This window comes from Abramis brama, assembly GCF_963993115.1.
Source record: "Abramis brama genome assembly, chromosome: 5".
NCBI lineage: Eukaryota > Metazoa > Chordata > Actinopteri > Cypriniformes > Leuciscidae > Abramis > Abramis brama.
The window spans coordinates 39,225,285-39,245,392 of NC_139967.1; positions in this window are offsets into that span (position 1 = coordinate 39,225,285).

Here is a 20,108-nt window from a genome sequence, read left to right on the forward strand (position 1 = left end):
TAGGCACTGTTGGCTGTGCAGTAGCACTGCATTATTTTATAAAGGCTTCAGTATTCGGAGAAAAGGAGTTTCCCCATCACGTCTAGCAGACGCAATATGACTGACCATTCGAAAGGGACCTACTATTAACTAACAAGAAACAAGAAACTCTGATGAATGAATTAGGAAGTAATACCGCTTAGTCGAATGTGATAATTCACTATTAGCAAATCAGTAACTACTATTTTTTTCATAACTCCCAGAGAACTACTAAGAACTACTATATACAGGTTAATAATTAAAATGAATACTGCATAATATATCATTAATTCTAAAAGTGAAAGATCAGTATTCTAAAGTGAAAAGCATAATAACTGTCTTGTAATTACTGAAGTCGTTGTACGCTTTTGAGGTTTTTGGAAGGTTTTGGACAGTAATGATTGAAGTGTTACTACATCCTTCTAAAGGAATTACTAATTCAATGGATCAGTATTCTAAAGTGAAGATCATGGTGACCCAATAGTAATGAAGTGTTACCAAATCCATCAGAAGCCATTACTAACCTAACAAAAACCTCAAAAGCATACAATGAGTAATTAGGAGATTTATCGTGTTTTTCACTTTAGAATACTGATCCAAATAATTAATAGTTCCTTTTAAAGGATGTAGTAATACTTAAATCATTACTATCCAAAACCTAAAAATCCGTACAGAAACCTCAAAAGCTTACAATGACTTGGTTAAGTTGGTTACCTTTACCTCAACTTTAGAATTTATTATACATTATTCATTATTGACATTAATTAATAACCTGTATTGTAGTTCTTAGTAGTTCTCTGGGAGATATGATTTTTTTTTCTTTATTGATTAGCTAATAATGAACTACCACACCAGCGCTATTACTTATTCGTTAATCGGGGAGAGCAGGGGCGAAAGTACCATTTTTCAGAAAAACTTAATTTGAAAAGATGATATTTTAGACAGATATATTTTTGCTGTGGTCAGACACTTACAAGTGTGGTCTATCAATAGCAGGTGGTATTTTGAAAAAATGTAGAAGGACTTCAGTATAATTTCACTTTGAACTTAAGACTGCTTATGTTACTTTCGACCCCGTCAGTTGGGACGAAAGTAACACACAGGTGGGTCAAAAGTAACACAACAATATACAAGCTAGATTTTTTGTGTTAGTTTTTTTTAGCCTAAATATACCTGAGTATATGACCTTGTTAACATGTAACTGCAAACATATTTTGGCCTTTATATAAGCAAAAAATTGTTAATTTAAATTTTCATTTTAAATTTCAGTTTCATCAATGTTTCAAATAACCCAACAGTACAAACTTGAATTGTTTAAAATCTTTTTTTTTATTGGCAATGTCAATCTATTTTATAAAATGTTTTCAACATGAACAATATGAAAATTAAATTAAATTACCATAATATAAATTCTCAACATAATGTAACAATAGGCATGTTTCCATCAAGCTGTTTTTATGCATTTATTTAAAATCTGCATAAAAACATCAGGATGGAAACCCTGCAAATCCATAGGTGGAGGTGGAAAAGCTATAAGGTATGCTAAAACCTAAATGTGACTAGGGTAAATGGAAACAGATTGAGTGTAAAAAATGGTGACACAGAAATCAGCTGATTTAAATGTGAACGCCCTCTCATAAACATCTGGCTGAATCAGACCTCTATCTGTCTTACTGACCCTCACTTTTGCCATATTCTGTAAGTATAATATGACATAAACATGTTTTAATAAATGCTGCAACACAGAAAGTCACCACATTAGCAGCGCGACAAAAGAAACACTTGTTTTCATAGAGGGACAAAAGTAACAAGTGTTACTTTCGTCCCGACAGGAACTCCGGACATTTAAACCCGATTTACTTTTATACTGAAAAACTCTGACAAGGCAAACTTCAGGATGTGTTACAGCACTTAATAACCTGTAGATTGATCATTACTGTGTGACATGAAACTAAAAACACAACTTGTAATTAGAAAAAAAGTACCGCTTCAATAATTTACTTATCGCACTCGAAAACTGCTTACCGGACCTAATCGCGGGAAACGATGACGAAATTGCGTGATATTTGGCAGCTCTGTCAAGGGTTGCGTACTAAACGTGCTGTCATAGCTTGAAATGCTAATATAGTCAGGGCTCTGAGAAAATTGCTTTGTTACTTTCGTCCCGCATTACTTTCGCCCCGGTTCTCCCCTAGTAGTTACTAGAGTGTTAGTAAATCATTACTCAATTGTTCCTGTGTAGTTATTAATTAATGACGGAACAGTATTCTAAAGTATTACCGAAAAACCATATAGTTTTGGACTACATTAAGGTTAAAGAATGTGTGTGTGTGTGTGTGGGGGGGATCTATCCCTTTAATACCAATACTAATAATACTTGCACTATTAATAATAATTTTCTTGAGTGTGGGAATTGTGCTTTCTGTGGTATGAATTCAGTCGAGAGTTCTCGACATTGAGTTGGCACAGGTTCGGCTGCGACCTTGGATGCCAGCACACTCCACCCTCTCTGGAAAACTGCTGTGGGTTTCCATGCCTCGAGTCAGAGTGTCCATTTCTAGAATTCGAATGGACCCTACATCCCCTCTGAAACAGCCAGTTACAGAAGCTGTTTGTCTCAAACTTTGCCTGAACCAGATGTAAATGAAAGCAGTTTTAATCTGAACTATGCAGCCACAAAAACACGATTTCATCCATGTATTTACTTTTCTTAATAGATCCCTGTAACTGACCCAGAGACATTTATTTGCAAAGCTGATTTGTGGAAACAGGAATGCATTCCTTGCAGACATCAATATTTGCTTTTTGATTATCCCCTTTATGATAGCTGGAGCGAGGCAGTGTGTGAAGTTGCAGGACGTTGGGAAAAAGAAAAGCTGTCCACTGTTACAGCATTAAAATCACAGATATCACAGCTTTGGCACAGAAGGTAATGCTGTTGCTCACAAAGATGTTGGACTATGAGGACAGGATTTGAATCCAAGCTGTGTCCTTTCCCTAACCATTCCTAAACTTTCGGGTTGCCTTTTAATGTTTTGTTTGAATGATTATATTTTAAATAATTAATATGTATTTGGTTGTGTTAATCCTTTGCCCAACCATTAATTGTTTACGGAGCCTGGTACATGACAATAAAATTCTCTTTTTTTTTTCTTTTTTTTTTTCTTTTTTAAAATGTTTCATTTGTTTTATTTCAAATGTAGTGTATTTTAGTTACATTTGAGTTTATTAAGTTATTTTCAGTATTTTAGGTTTCCCAAAGTTAACACACTAACTCATTTATGAATTTCTTTGCAAAGTCTAATGTTACTGTTAACTGTGGAATTTTCATGTTGGGTTGTTTTATGTATACCTTGAAATACCATGTATCAAAAGCTACAATATATAATTTTAATACAATATATTATAATTTAATTTATATTTTATATTATTTTAAATTATAATATAATATTATTTATATATTATTTATTATTATTATTTATATAAAATTATTGTATATTTGATTAAATTTATTAAATATATTTAACTTTAATTGAATTAAAGTTAATTTCATTAACTTTAAAGTTAATGTAAATAGTTTCATTTAGATTTCATTTTCATTAACAATGATAACACTTCCTGTAATTTTTTAATGACCACAGGAAAACAGAGCACCGACTGATTTGGATGCCTTTGTGTTGTCCTTGTTCCCTAAAGATATGTCCCAGCTGTAATGGACCGGCTGGGCTCCAGAGTCCGTGTGTAAAAATAAAGAGCAGAACAGTTGCTCACAGCTGTGAGCTCTACTTTCACCCTCCACAGCTGCGCCACTTCACTTCTTCTCCTCTCTCACACCATCCTCCACCACACAACAACACCACGCACACAAGCGATGCCCACCACATGAGCTGAGTTTTCATCAGCAGTTTGCTATGTTACAAGTATGAATGTAAGTACTTTACTAGAGTTCTTTGGACATTCTTCCCCACCGTAGTGAATGCTTCCAGCAGTAATGCAGTTTAATATAGACTTGCCTAGACTGAATATTGTATACAAGTGGTTTGAGTTAGGGACAGGACCGATTTGACTCACTAAGCCTAACGACAATGCAGGGAGGATATATTTTTGTAGGCCAAAACGAGTTAGCATTTTAGCACTTCCAGTTCCATCGTCCTGAAGTCAGTGGCTTTTTAAATGGGTTTTTGAAAAAGGGTCTGTTAACACAAGATCAAGATATTTTCAAAATATAATAGTGACAAACTTTTATTTTTAAAAGGCGGCTGCTAACAAGTGGCTAACTGTTAGGGACGTTAAATGTCATTATGCCAAACAGATAAACTGATCTGCTCACTAGTCAACTTTTACAGTTCATTGTGTTTTATAATCACAAATTATTCTAGCCTATTACAGGGGCTGACCGACCAGACATGCATCTCAAGTACTGAGCCTGACGCTGGACGCCTTCACTGTGCCTGACTGCCGAGAAATGCACGGTGGATACTCTAATCCAGCGTTCGACAGCTGGGAACTCTCATGGAGAGCACAGAGGGCGCTTGCATCACCCCCTAGAGGGGAATGGCACTACAAGCGACACACCGAGCCAGTCTTCCTGCACTTTACCTATTTGTACCCAACACACAGGAAGAAATCGACTCCACCCGAAGATTGTAGAATCTCGCGAAGGTATTAGGTGTCGCCCAGACCGCAGAACTGCTAACAAGTGGCTAACTGTCGGGGACATTAAACATCATCACGCTGATCTAAACTGATCTACTCACTAGTCTTGATCTCTCACTAACTTTTACAGCCTCATTGAAGGTTAATGGTGGTAATGAAGTCATTGACGTTGAAGCAATTGTATTTAGACTTCAAAATTCATAAATGTTATTTACATTTGTGAAGATTATCTTGATGAACAAAACATGGTAGTCCATATGCACGAAGCAGAAGATGAAACAGGTAATCAAAACATTCTTAGTCTTTATGGATCAAAACAAAACACACAAGAAATCACAGGAGAAAACAATGAGTAAGTCTCAATCAGCTCCCTAGTTCGTGAATTGGTATGTTGTGTACACAAATTGGGCCACTAGTAGGGACAGTAAGGACACTGGCTCATTATTAGGACATTGATGATGACATGACAACGTCCTTGTTGTACAGTGTCATTACTGGTACTTATGAATAATAGCAGAACTGATATTTTTCTGAAATATAAATTAAATAACAGTCTATCACATTATCGCATTATGTGTGGTAAGTTGGCTCACGTGATTTTATGTTTCGCGCTTCAGAATCGTTAAGGGAACTTAGTGAGCATTGATGCTTCCTGGTTTTCATGGTGCATTGTGAGACTTTTTTAGGGGGTGAAGGTTTCAGTGCACTGGAAGGATATTGCGATTGAGACAGCCCTTAAAATGGCTGACTCCCTTATCCTAGCCCTGACTACTGAACTAAGTTCAGTAGTTGATACGCACCCAATATAAAAGCTAACCACACTTACAGTCAACGAGAACCGACAAACATAACTGAAAACACAGGGCTAGGGATATATACAGTATACAAGGAGCAAACAAAGGGAAATAAATGAGACACAGCTGAAAATAATCAGTAACTATAGCTACTACCTAGGAGGATCGCCTCTTATAAACTGCAGGAAAAACAGAAAATAGAAACACTAACACGAGACAAACTAAACAGAACATATTCCGAGCCAGGGTTGGGGGTAACACATTACAAGTGTCAGATCTGCTTCTGTCTTGTGCTCTGTGGGACCTTTATGTTGAAGTTTCTTTGTGCCAAGTTTCTGTGTTCTTTCCTGTGTTCTGTTTCCTGTGGCCAGGTTGTAGTTTTTTCCATTTTCATTAGTCTGCTCCAGGTGTGTCAGTTTCCCTTGTTAAGCTTGTTTACCCCTCTGTTAAATAGCTCTTGTATTCTCAGGTTTTCTGTCGGTCGTTGTTTGATGTCATGCAGGTGTCTACGGTTCCCCGTGTTTTCTTTGTTTTTCTCAGTGTTGTTTTGTTCCTGATTTATGTTATGATTGTTTATTTTCATTAAAATCTCCCTGCATTTGGATCCCTCATCTCTGCCTGCCGTCTTTGATTCCCCCATAATCAGAATACTTTTTTCAAGTATCTAGTAAAGTAACGCATTACTTTTAAATTTACAACAAAATATCTGAGTAACTTTTTTTCAAAAGTTACTGTTTTTCCATTTATTGAATGAGACTTGTCCCCATGTTGAGAGAAATCAGGAGTAAGTGCAGAGGCATGTGTGTGCTCTGTAAGCATGATGGTTATTGTAGTTCTAGAATAAATGTGAGCATGTGAGATGTGAGAAAATGTGTCTGTGAGAAAGTAAAAACATTTTAATTTGAAAGTCTTTAAATACATACACCTGAGTAGGCGTGGACAACAAACAAAACAACAAATAACCACACATAGGACTTCAAAATTAACTGAATAATGAGAACAAACTGTATTCACTAACATAAATCAACAAAAAAACAAAAAAAGACAACACAACATAAACTTGAATCCAAAAATAAACCAACAACAAAACGAAAGTAAAGCGACAGCCCATCATGGACGACTGGCGCATAAATTTAAACAAAACAAGAACATAAAGTCCAGGCCTGGTCCTCTCACGTCTTGCACTGTCTTCACTCCTCCTTTTATCCTTCCGGAGCTCCTTCGTGAGACTCGAACAGGTGTGGCGTGCAGTTTTTCCCATGTAGGCCATACCACATGGTCACTTGATCATAGAAATAGCATTACAGACAAATTACTTTTAAATTATGTTTTATGAAATGACTCCATTAATTTTATATTGGTGCCAAATGCAATGACTAAAAGAAAATGGCACTTCGTTGTAAAGTTACAATGTACAGGAAAAACACACATTACGATCGATTGCTCCTGTCTGCCTCGTTGCTTCTGCTGCTGTTTGCGTTGGTGTGCGTCTGAAAGCTTCGTATACCTTTCTGTTTTGAATCATTATTTACTATCATTCCTTGTTGTTTATACTGCTAAATATAACTTACTCAACATCACACATTAACCTGACATAGCTAGCTTCAATCTAAATAGTTATTTGCTAGCACAACACACTAGTAATTCGCTAGCCTGTTAGCGTGCCATCCGCGCGCTCTTTATTTATTTATTTTTCTCGCGCGTTCGCGCCTCTTACAAGTCCATCAAACAACTTAGGTGAGTAGGATCAGTCAACAAACACGGTAAGTCATGTCATCTTCTCCTCTTATTGTTACTTGCACCTCATGCAACGTTTAGCATATCCTTCTCTGTCAGCACAGGATTTACATGTGATAAATATAGGGAGATAGTAAAGCTGACGGGGAAGATTTCAGAACTAGAGACACGCATCCAAACTTTAATCGAGCATAGTAAGAATGCAAGGGCTTTAGATACTGCTTTGGATGCAACTAGCTTAGTGAACTCTTTACATTGTTCGGTTCCTGCTGAAGTAGAGCCCATGCAGCAGGGCAATTGGGTGACGGTGAGACGCTATAGTCGCGGGACAAAACACCGCTCTTCTGTACCGATAACAACATTAGACAGGACTCCCCACTCAGTGAAACACCCACTGAGAATCCTGTTGATTGTGCCCTAGTTATTGGCGATTCTATTACACGGAACGTGAAAATAGAGACACCAGCCACCATAGTCACATGTTTGCCGGGAGCTATGTTCGACTCCGCCAGTTGGAGATCACCAAAATTAATATTAAAAAGGTGTGTGAACTTGCAAGTACGATGTCAGGCACTGTAATTTGCTCTGGCCCCCTTCCTGTTCGCAGGAGTGATGAGATAGTCAGTAGATTGTGTTCACTCAATGGCTGGCTGTCGAAGTGGTGTCCGCAAAATAATATAGAATTCATAGACAATTGGAAAAGGTTTTGGGGCAGATCTGACCTGTTGAAAAGAGATGGTATTCATCTCTCCTGGGATGGTGCTGCTCTTCTCTCTAGTAATTTGGCTCATAGTCTTAGAGATAAAACATGACAATCTGGGGCTCAGGTCAGGAAGCAGACAAGACTGGCTTAACCGACCGTCTGCTAGCTGTCTCACATCACCAAGGTCAGATAAATCCCATCACACAGAGACTCTTTCACCTAGCTATCATCACATAGAGACTGTGTCTGTTCCCCGAATTTGGAAATCCAAAAACCATTTCAACCCATCTAAGGTTAAAAATTTGATTGATGTTCAACAAATAAAAAACAGCTATAATACAGATGAGCAAATGATAAGCTTGGGTTGCTGAATATTCAATCCCTTACTTCAAAAGCACTTATTGTTAATGATATGATTACTGACTATAATCTAGATGTGCTGTGTTTGACAGAAACCTGGCTAAAACCAAATGATTACATTACTTTAAATGAGTCCACCCCGCAAGATTACTGTTATAAACATGAACCTTGTCTGAAACGCAAAGGGGGAGGTGTCGCTGTAATTTATAGTAATATTTTCAAAATCACTAAGAAATCACGTTTGAGATTTGTGCTGGCTACTGTATACAGGCCACCAGGGCACCATAAAGATTTTTATCAAAGAATTTGTTGACTTTCTATCAGAGTTAGTACTGGCTGCAGATAAAGTACTAATTGTTGGTGATATTAATATACATATTACATATTGGCATTTAAAGACATTCTGAACTCTATTGGAGTTAGACAACATGTGTCAGGACCTACTCATTGTCGTAATCATACTCTAGATCTAATATTATCACACGGAATAAATGTTGATGCCACTGAAATTCTGCAGCAGAGCGATGACATCTGATCTCAGATCATTATCTAGTCTCGTGTAAATTACATTTAGCCAAGGCTGCAAAGCCGACTTCGTGTTACAAATATGTTAGACCCATCACTTCTGCCACTAAAGATTGCTTTATTAATAATCTTCCTAATCAGTTTCATCATCTCAGCATCCCGGATAGCTTAGAAGAACTCGATATTGCAACAGAAACTTTTAACTCTCTTTTTTTCAGCACTTTAGACACAGTTGCTCTGTTACGCTTTAAAGAAGATTAAGGAAAATAGTCCAACACCGTGGTACAACGAGCACACTCAGGCACTTAAGAAAGCAGCCAGAAAAATGGAGCGCAACTGGAAGAAAACAAAACTAGAGGTATTTTGCATTTCATGGAAAGAGAGTTCGATTGCATACAGAGAGGCCTTAAAAGCTGCTAGATCTGCTTATTTTTCAACCCTATTAGAAGAAAATAAACAAAACCCTAGGTATTTATTTGAAACAGTGGCTAAACTAACGAAAAAGAAAGCTTCAAGCCCAGAAATTTCCAAGCAACACAGCAGTAATGACTTTATGAACTTCTTCACTTAAAAGATTGATAATATCAGTGACAAAATTATAACTATGCAACTGTCTACTACAGTATCGCATCAGGGAGTCCATTGTAGTCTCCCTAAGGAAAAATTCGATTCATTTATTGCTATAGGAGAGGAAGAATTCGCTAAACTCATTAAATCATCTAAACCGACAACATGTTAGACCCTATACCGACTAAGCTACTGAAAGAGATGCTTCCAGAGGTCATAGATCCTCTTCTTACTATCATTAATTCATCTTTGTAGGATATGTACCAAAAACTAGGATAAAAACTCTAGGATATGTACCAAAAACCTTTAAGCTGGCTATGATTAAACTGCTTGTTAAAAAAACGCACAAAATTAGTCAATTACAGGCCGATCTTGAATCTACCCTTTCTGTCAAAGATACTAGAAAAGGCAGTATCTTCACAAATATGTTCCTTTTTAGAAAGAAATGACATCTGCGAGGATTTTCAGTCAGGATTTAGACCGTACCGTAGTACTGAGACAGCTCTCATTAGAGTCACAAATGATTTGCTCTTATCATCCGATCGTGGTTGTATCTCTCTATTGGTGTTACTCAATCTTAGTGCTGCATTTGATACTATTGACCACAACATTATTTTAAATAGACTTGAAAATTATGTTTGCATTAGTGGAATTGCATTAGCATGGTTTAAATCATACTTATCTGACTGTTATCAGTTTGTAGCAGTAAATGAAGAGATGTCTTATCGATCACAAGTTCAGTATGGCGTACCACAAGGCTCAGTACTAGGACCGCTGCTGTTCACTCTATACATGCTACCATTAGGAGATATCATTAGGAAGCATGGAATTAGCTTTCACTGTTATGCCGATGATACTCAGCTCTATATTTCTTCACAACCTAACGAAAACTACCAATTCACAAAATTAACGGAATGCATAGCTGATATAAAAAAATGGATGACTAGTAATTTCCTACTACTAAATTCTGAAAAAACAGAGATTGTAATTATTGGACAAAAAACTTCCTCACTTAATAACCTAGAATTCTGTCTAACACTTGATGGCTGCTCTGTTAAGTCTTCGTCGTCGGTTAGGAACCGTGTGCTCTTTGATACCAATCTTTCATTTGAAAGTCACGTGTCTAGTATCTGTAAAACCGCATTTTTCCATCTTAAAAATATATCTAAATTACGCCATATGCTCTCATTGACAAATGCAGAACAATTAGTTAATGTGTTCATGACCTCAAGGCTAGATTATTGTAATGCTCTACTGGGTGGTTGCCCTGCACGCTTAATAAACAAACTACAGCTGGTCCAAAACGCAGCAGCTCGAGTTCTTACCAGAACCAGGAAGTATGACCATATTAGCCCTGTTCTGTCAACACTGCATTGGCTCCCTATTAAACATCGTATAAATAAAAAAATATTGCTGATTACTTACAAAGCACTAAATGGTTTAGCTCTGCAGTACTTGAGCGAGCTCTTAACGCATTATAGTCCTTCACGTCTATTGCGATCTCAAAATTCCGGCCAGCTGATAATACCTAGAAGAATATCAAATTCGACTGCTGGCGTTAGATCCTTCTCGTATTAGCACCAAAACTTTGGAACAGTCTTCCTACCATTGTCCGGGAAGCAGACACACTCTGTCAGTTTAAAGCTAGACTAAAAACACATCTCTTTGACCTAGCATACACATAACACATTATAGACTTCTATAATTCAATGTTAGGCTGCATAGATCAGGTCAGCCGGAACCGGGAACACTTCCAATAAATCCTGATGTACTCGTTACATCATAAGAAGAATGGCATCTACGCTAATTTTAGTGTTTTTGTTTATCCCGAGGTTTTCCCGCAGCCTGCCGGATCCAGGCTGTATCCAGATCTGATGAAGGACCTGCGCCTGAACCCGATGTCATAGCGGGGTGCTAAAGTGCCAGCTAGTTTCTCCTTATGGAGGATCCCTTTACCACTCTACAGATAAAGCGTTGTCGGGAAAATTCGGTTCGCGTATCTACCCCAAAGTGATAAAATTCTGTATCAAAAATGTTAAGGCCAGACAAGTAGTTTTTTAAGGCTTGGTTTGTAGGGAATTACAAACCTGCGCACATATATTCAAACGCGCATACCAATAGACTGAACTCGTAATACGCATGTGCATGCCATCAGCATTCTCACGGGTTTCGCGTTTAAAGTCTGTGTAGAGTTTCCTGTTAAAACGGTGTCATGTTAGCGGCCCCTAAGTTAATAACTAATGATCGTTGCGATGGAAGTGAATCAATCAAATTAACTTTAGCTGGAAAATAACTGCTATAAAGCCAAAACAATCTCTGTTACTTTAAACTATCCTTGTATCTCTGTAAAGCCGCTTTGGAACAATCTACATTGTTAAAAGCGCTATATAAATGAAGTGGACTTGACTTGACTTGTAGAGTTACCGCATGTTACCAACAGGTAAAAACAGGCTCTCCAAAAAACAGATTGTCCAAAATGATTTGGATGTTGGTCAGCCTAATTGTTGCACACTTATTAAGTAACTTAAGTAAGTTCCTTACTTATTTCCCTATTCTCATAGAATTAGAACAAGGATTAAAACTTATATAATTATAAATAGTTATCGTTATCGCCCTATGTGTGAATGGATCTTAACATCGTGGGGACAAATTTGGATAAGAAAGCTTCACATTCTTCAAAAAATGGAGAAAAAAGTTGGAATGGAGTTGCTGCTATTATCACAGAAATGACCCACTTTACTTTTAAAAGCAAAACTTTAGAACCGCTGCATCTTGTGCTTTCATATGACCTCCCCCTTCCGGGTGGTGCAAGATGCCAGGTTGTCCCAATGGACGGAGCAGGGCTATAACTTGTGCTCTGTCGGCTGATTATTGGAGAGCAGCGGCAGAGATGGGGCAGAAGGTCAGCTGGTAATCAGCAGACAGAGCAGCGGGCCTGTCTAATGAAGATGCCTGGCATGGCTGACAAGCTAAAGCAGAAGCAGGAGGGTTGAATGAAAGAGAGTCATATGCTAATAGATGTCACTGTGATGACAGGATGAGGCCATGCTGTGCCAGGCATGTCGCCTCCATGTCAGCCACCAGAAATTCCATCTCATCTGCTTTGAATTGTTTGCTATCTTTATAAAAGAATTCTGAGCCATAAGTGACACATCTCAGAAGTTAAAAAGATAACTAGATTTTTTCAAATAAAATGTGAGTACGTGTTTACAATGAGTGTTGTAGGTAGTTGCCAGGGTCAAGGTAAAGTCACATCTACTGTTCAGTGATTTTTCGAAAATCCAGTAAATAAATCCAATAATTTCTACAGGAATCCATGAGATGGAGAATTTTGCATTAAGGTGAAGCATTTTCCTATGCAGATTTCGCAATGGATTTATGTTGGTTGAGCAAATTCGCTTTGCTGACCAACAGAAAGCTGCTTGGATAGAAAGTGACTTCTGTGTGAGCTGTGCTTCATACTACACTATTGACAATAGACAATGAACAAAATCAAACTCTAATCTAAATTAAAATGCAAAAAAAATTTTTTTAGTGTTAGACAAAGTGGTCAAAGTGGTCTTCGAGGGAAGGTTGAGAACCACTGCTTTAAAGAAACATTCCAGATTCAAGCTCAAATGACAACATTGTGGCATAATAACTTGTAGTTACGTTGAGTCATTTACAGTGGAAGTTTTATTATGAGTAACCTAAGATGACAGACTTTGCTACACTATTTAAAGAGCCCAATAGCAACTTGCCTACCCATGTACTGGGTGCAGTGGCTGCTACAATTTCATTAGCGCCAACTGAACAATGCACAGCATGCTGAGAAGACCTCTCTGACCCTTGCAGTTCACTCATACAAATGAAACCTTTGCTTTTCTCTTATATGTAACAAAAACCCTGTTATCTGTATTTATTTTGAAAATATTCAAAATAAAATTAAAGCCTGATTTGTGTTAAAACTGTATTTCGATGGTCCCTTTTGAACATTCTTTTGACTATAAGTAACTTTGAAACTACATGTCAACTAGCAGTCATTAGAGTATTAGTAGACTGTCTGCTTAATATCTGCTAACTCTTTATTGTGATGGTCCCCCAACAGACATTCTACTGAAGTAAGTTTGCAACTACATGTCAACTTACGCAAACTCTAACCCTGCTGCCAGTCTACTAATACTCTACTAACACTCTAATGAGAGCTAGTAGACACGTAGGGGCAACGTTACTAACTAATAATTAACAGAATGTGTTAAAGGGTCCATCAAAATAAAGTGAAACCGAAAATAAGTTATGTGGAATTGTCAAAACATTGTTTGTGTTCACTTCCTGTGTTTGGTTCCTGTTTTGCCTTGTACCTTGTTTGTCGCCATAGTTATCCTCATTAGTTCCCATGACAACTAATCACCAACACCTGTCCCTCATCAGCCCCTTGTTAACCTGTCTATTTAAACCTCTGTGCTTCAGTTGTTGTTTGTTGGTCGTTGCTCCTGTATGTGTGTCCCACGCCTGAGTCTTCAGCCAAGATGGCCGCCACGCCTGAGTCTTCAGCTAACATGTCTGCCACATGTTCACAACATGGCCACCACGCCAGAACCTCCAGCCGTCACGGATAGTGATGGGCAAATGAAGCCTCATGAAGCACTGAGGCTTTCCTCTGATTGTTTCGTGAATAGATTCAAAGCTTCGAGAGTGTCAAAAACAGCGCCATCTGGGGTTTAGCAAAAAATAAAGCAGCCAAAACCCTGTGAAAAAAGCTTCGTCGGAGGAAGCAGCCACCACGCATTCCCTAGATAGTTTTGTGCGCAAATAAAAGCCTAACGTAAGTGTAATATAAGTGTGTGTGTTGAATTTCTCTTGTGATAAATTAATTTAACTGTTAAACTGTGGCATTTAAAGCCAGTGTGAATATCAATATGATGTAATTGAAGAATATTGTACACGAAATTAATATGGCAAATATTTTATAATTTGTATATTTATATTAATTGTATGACTGGGTATTTAAAAAATGTAATTGAATAAGTCTGAATGAAAACTCACTCGTAAAGTAAGATCTGGGCGTTCGAACATTCCGACACGCAAAATGAATCACGCACATGATTAGACAGAAAATGAGGCTTTGTTTGTCATCAGTCACATGATTTCTTCGTTAACAACACAAGCCTCGAATCGCGGCTTCATCTGGCACGTCCATTTATGCTCGACACGAGCTCCGACGCCTCGGTTCAAATGTCACATCACTAGTCACGTATGCTACGCCAGAGTCTCCAACTGCCATGGACGCCATACCAGAAACTTAGCACTCTCAAGCCTGCCGGTGCCTGAGCTGTCCATCCCAGAGTTTGTCCCCTTGTCCTCGGTACTCCCTGCAATTGCCATTTTGTGTGTTTGGGCTATACACTGCTCTCCAGCCCATGAGTCCGCTCCAGAGCCCTTTTCAGTCCCTGAGCTCAGTCCTGTGTCCGTTCCAGTCCATGAACTTCCTTGTCTGCCTGGATTCAACCATGGAGGTTGCTCATGAACTTTTTGTTTGCCCAGACATGACCCTAAAGGTCGTCTTTGAGTTTCCTGTCTGCCCTGATGCGACCATGGAGATCATACCCGAGTTCCCTGTCTGCCCAGACATGACCACAAAGTCATCCCTGAACTTCCTGTTTGCCTGGACATGACCACAGAGGGCACTCTTGAACTCCCTACCAGCCCTGTTATGGGCTAGGAGGCAGATTTTGAACCCCATGCCTGTCTCCATTGCTAACCTTTCTGTGCTCTCTGTTGTTGTTCAGTCAGCCCTGCCAGATCCACCATGGTGGTCTCTGGCTCTGTCTACTCTGCTCTGGGGGACTCCAGCTTCGCCTGCTCTGTGGTGGTGGTCATCAGCGACGCCTAGGTGGACTTCTGTCCCACCAGTGTGTCACGAACCCTGTGCTGTGTCTTGTGTTTTGAAAGGACTTTTATTTTGCCCATTATTTCTGTGTTCAGTTCCAGTGTTTGGTTCCTGTTTTGTCTTGTACCTTTTTTGTCGTCGTAGTTATCCTCATTAGCTCCCATGACAACTGATCACCAACACCTGTCCCATCAGCCCCCTTTTAACCTGTTTATTTAAACCTCTGTGCTTCAATTGTTGTTTGTCGTCATTGCTCCTGTATGCGTGTTCCTGTCGTTGCTCTCTAGCCTGCTCTCTGTGGATTAGACTCTTGTTCTTGGATTATCTGTGTTAATGTTTTTAATCTTTTGTGCTTGCCTTTGGATTCTCATACCTGCTCACACATAACACACAGATTACATTATCTTAAATCCCTTAATTTCCATCCATCCATCTTCTACCGCTTATCCGGGACCGGGTCGCGGGGGCAGCAGTCTAAGCAGGGATGCCCAGACTTCCCTCTCCCTAGACACTTCCTCCAGGTCTTCCGGGGGGACACCAAGGCGTTCCCAGGCCAGCCGGGAGACATAGTCTCTCCAGCGTGTCCTAGGTCTTCCCCGGGGTCTCCTCCCGGTGGGACATGCCCGGAACACCTTCCCGGGAAGGCGTCCAGGAGGCATCCGGAAAAGATGCCCGAGCCACCTCAACTGACCCCTCTCGATGTGGAGGAGCAGCGGCTCTACTCTGAGCTCCTCCCGAGTGACCGAGCTTCTCACCCTATCTCTAAGGGATCGCCCAGCCACCCTGCGGAGAAAGCTCATTTCGGCCGCTTGTATCCGGGATCTTGTCCTTTCGGTCATGACCCACAGCTCATGACCATAGGTGAGAGTAGGAACGTAGATTAACCGGTAAATCGAGAGCTTCGCCTTGCGGCTCAGCTCCTTCTTCACCACGACAGACCGGTACAGGGACCGCATTACTGCAGAAGCTGCACCGACCCGCCTGTCAATCTCCCGTTCCATCCTTCCCTCACTCATGAACAAGACCCCAAGATACTTGAACTCCTCCACTTGAGGCAGGAGCTCTCCACCAACCTGAAGCGGGCAAACCACCCTTTTCCGACTGAGAACCATGGCCTCGGATTTGGAGGTGCTGATTCTCATCCCAGCCGCTTCACACTCGGCTGCAAACCGTCCCAGTGCATGCTGGAGGTCCTGGTTTGATGAGGCCAGCCAGCACGACAACATCATCCACAAAGAGCAGAGATGAAATCGTGTGGTCCCCAAACCTGACCCCCTCCGGCCCCTGGCTGCGCCTAGAAATTCTGTCCATAAAAATTATGAACAGAACCGGCGACAAAGGGCAGCCCTGCTGGAGTCCAACATGCACCGGGAACAAGTCTGACTTACTGCCGGCAATGCAAACCAAGCTCCTGCTCCGGTCGTACAGGGACCGGATAGCCCTTAGCAAAGGGCCCCGAACCCCATACTCCCAGAGCACCCTCCACAAGATGCCGTGAGGGACACAGTCGAATGCCTTCTCCAAATCCACAAAGCACATGTGGATTGGTTGGGCAAACTCCCATGAGCCCTCCAGCACCCTGTAGAGGGTATAGAGCTGGTCCAGTGTTCCACGACCGGGACGAAAACCACACTGTTCCTCCTGAATCCGAGGTTCTACTATCGGCCGGATTCTCCTCTCCAGTACCCTGGCATAGACTTTCCCAGGGAGGCTGAGAAGTGTGATCCCCCTATAGTTGGAGCACACCCTCCGGTCCCCCTTCTTGAAAAGAGGGATCACCACCCCGGTCTGCCAGTCCAAAGGCACTGTCCCCGACCGCCACGCGATGCTGCAGAGGCGTGTCAGCCAAGACAGCCCCACAACATCCAGAGACTTGAGGTACTCAGGGCGGATCTCATCCACCCCCGGTGCCTTGCCACCGAGGAGTTTCTTGACTACCTCGGTGACTTCAGCTTGGGTGATGGACGAGTCCGCCTCCGAGCCCTCAGCCTCTGCTTCCTCAATGGAAGACGTGACGGCGGGATTGAGGAGATCCTCGAAGTATTCCTTCCACCGTCCGGTGATATCCCCAGTCGAGGTCAACAGCTGCCCACCTCCACTGTAAACAGCGTTGGTAGGGCACTGCTTCCCCCTCCTGAGGCGCCGGACGGTTTGCCAGAATCTCTTCGAGGCCGACTGATAGTCCTTCTCCATGGTCTCACCGAACTCCTCCCAGGCCCGAGTTTTTGCCTCCACAACCACCCGGGCTGCAGTCCGCTTGGCCCGTCGGTACCCATCAGCTGCCTCAGGAGTCCCACAAGCCAGCCAGGCCCGATAGGACTCCTTCTTCAGCTTGACGGCATCCCTTACTTCCGGTGTCCACCACCGGGTTCGGGGATTGCCGCCTCGACAGGCACCGGAGACCTTACGGCCACAGCTCTGAGTGGCCGCGTTGACAATGGAGGTGGAGAACATGGTCCACTCGGACTCAATATCTCCAGACTCCCTCAGGATCTGGTCGAAGCTCTGCCGGAGGTGGGAGTTGAAGATCTCTCTGACAGGAGATTCGGCCAAACGTTCCCAACAGACCCTCACAGTACGTTTGGGTCTGCCGAGTCTGTCCAGCTTCCTCCCCTGCCATCGGATCCAACTCACCACCAGGTGGTGATCAGTTGACAGCTCCGCCCCTCTCTTCACCCGACTGTCCAAGACATACGGCCGGAGGTTGGATGAAACAACCACAAAGTCGATCATCGACCTCCGGCCTAGGGTGTCCTGGTGCCATGTGCACTGATGGACACCCTTATGCTTGAACATGGTGTTCGTTATGGACAAGCTGTAACTAGCACAGAAGTCCAATAACAGAACACCACTCGGGTTCAGATCAGGGGGGCCGTTCCTCCCAATCACGCCCCTCCAGGTGTCACTGTCGCTGCCCACGTGGGCGTTGAAGTCCCCCAGTAGAACGACGGAGTCTCCAGTCGGAGCACTTTCCAGCACCCCTCCCAGAGACTCCAAGAAGGCCGGGTACTCTGCACTGCCGTTCGGCCCGTAGGCACAAACGACAGTGAGAGACCTATCCCCGACCCGAAGGCGCAGGGAAGCGACCCTCTCGTTCACCGGGGTGAACTCCAACACATGGCGGCTGAGCTGGGGGGCTATAAGCAAACCCACACCAGGCCGCCGCCTCTCACCATGGGCAACTCCAGAGTGGTGAAGAGTCCATCCTCTCTCGGGGAGTGTGGTTCCAGAGCCCAAGCCGTGCGTAGAGGTGATCCCAACTATCTCTAGTCGGAATCTCTGAACCTCTGAAAGGGTTTTTGAACCGCTCTTAGTCTGACCCGTCACCTAGGACCTGTTTGCCTTGGGAGACCCTACCAGGGGCATATAGCCCCAGACAACATAGCTCCTAGGGTCATTCGGGTACTCAAACCCCTCCACCACGGTAAGGTGGCAGTTCAAGGAGGGGTCCCTTAATTTGTGTTTTGAAAATAAACTAAAGTCTTATGGAATTGGAACAACATGAGTAAATTATGACAGAAATAACCCTTTAATGTAAAGTTTTACATTCTTTACATATAAACCTTGTTTTTAAATAAACCTTGTGTTTTCATTGGTGCTGTGGCACTCTGACCTTTTGACGTGAGGTTATGGGCAGGGTGCCAGGACTGACTGGGGAAGTTCTGACATGGCAATAGACTCATGTAGGCAAATAGGCAAAAATTACTTTTTCCTCTACAAAGAGTGCAGAGGGAAGGTTCCATGGATTTTAAAGATTCTTCATGGAACCGTACACCCTGACAAATGTAATAACCTTTATTTTTAAGAATGAAAATGGAGAACACTTCACACAGAAGCATGTTACCCAAAGAGTCTGCACACTTCGCTTCCCTTTACACAGGGACAGGTGGTCTGAGGGACAGTAAGCTCTGTTTAATCCAAGTGCCTGCTTCAAGGGATGTGAACACAGGAGTGCTGATAACTGACATTATGTTCTCATTATATCCATCCAAATCAGATGAAGGCCGTGTGATCATGCGTGTCTTTCAGTGTTGGGTAGTAACTGATTACGTGTGATCTGCATTACAAAATCAGATTCCAAAAATTAAGTACTTTATTGATTACATGATTACATATTATTCTCACAATGGCAGAAAATTATTCATAATTCATTGATTCTCCTCACTACTACTTTTGTTATATTTTAAAATTAACTTTCTAAAAAAAAAAAGCCTACTGCTTACATTCAGAAGGTCATCCAGGTTTGTGAAACTGCACACGCAGTCCAGCCACTACTGAAAACTGAGACCCACACAGCATTTGATCACTGGATTTAAAGAAATCATTTCACTCTTAACAAGTGTTTTCTCAAAATTGTAACATTGCATATTTAATCAACTCCTGACAAACACATTAATAATTTGAATTATCACTTAGTGAGTCATTTAACCACGAATTACTATTTGGAAGGCTTTTGCCTTTACATTAAAATGAACAAAACATGTTATTTCATATTTACATGTAGCCTAATGCAGGAACTCTCCAACTTTTTTTTTGTCAGCAGAACCTCTTTGACACAATATTTACTTGAAGTACGTACCCACTGCGATTTTAAGTTACCGGTTAATGGTCACATGACATGCAGGTAAACGAATAAAATATTTCATGTTTGTTTTTATTTTTAAATAATTAATTTAAACTTTAATGATTTAGCTTAAACTTAACTTAATAGCTTTACATTAAACTCACAAACCCCCTGCAGTTCCATCACGAACCCCAGTCACTGACATAATGCAATATTTAATGTACTTAATGTTGTTGATTACTGAGAATAGAAGATATTTTCTTTCTCTTTGTAGTTTTATATCAATATAGTACAAGATTATCCTATTCAAATCAA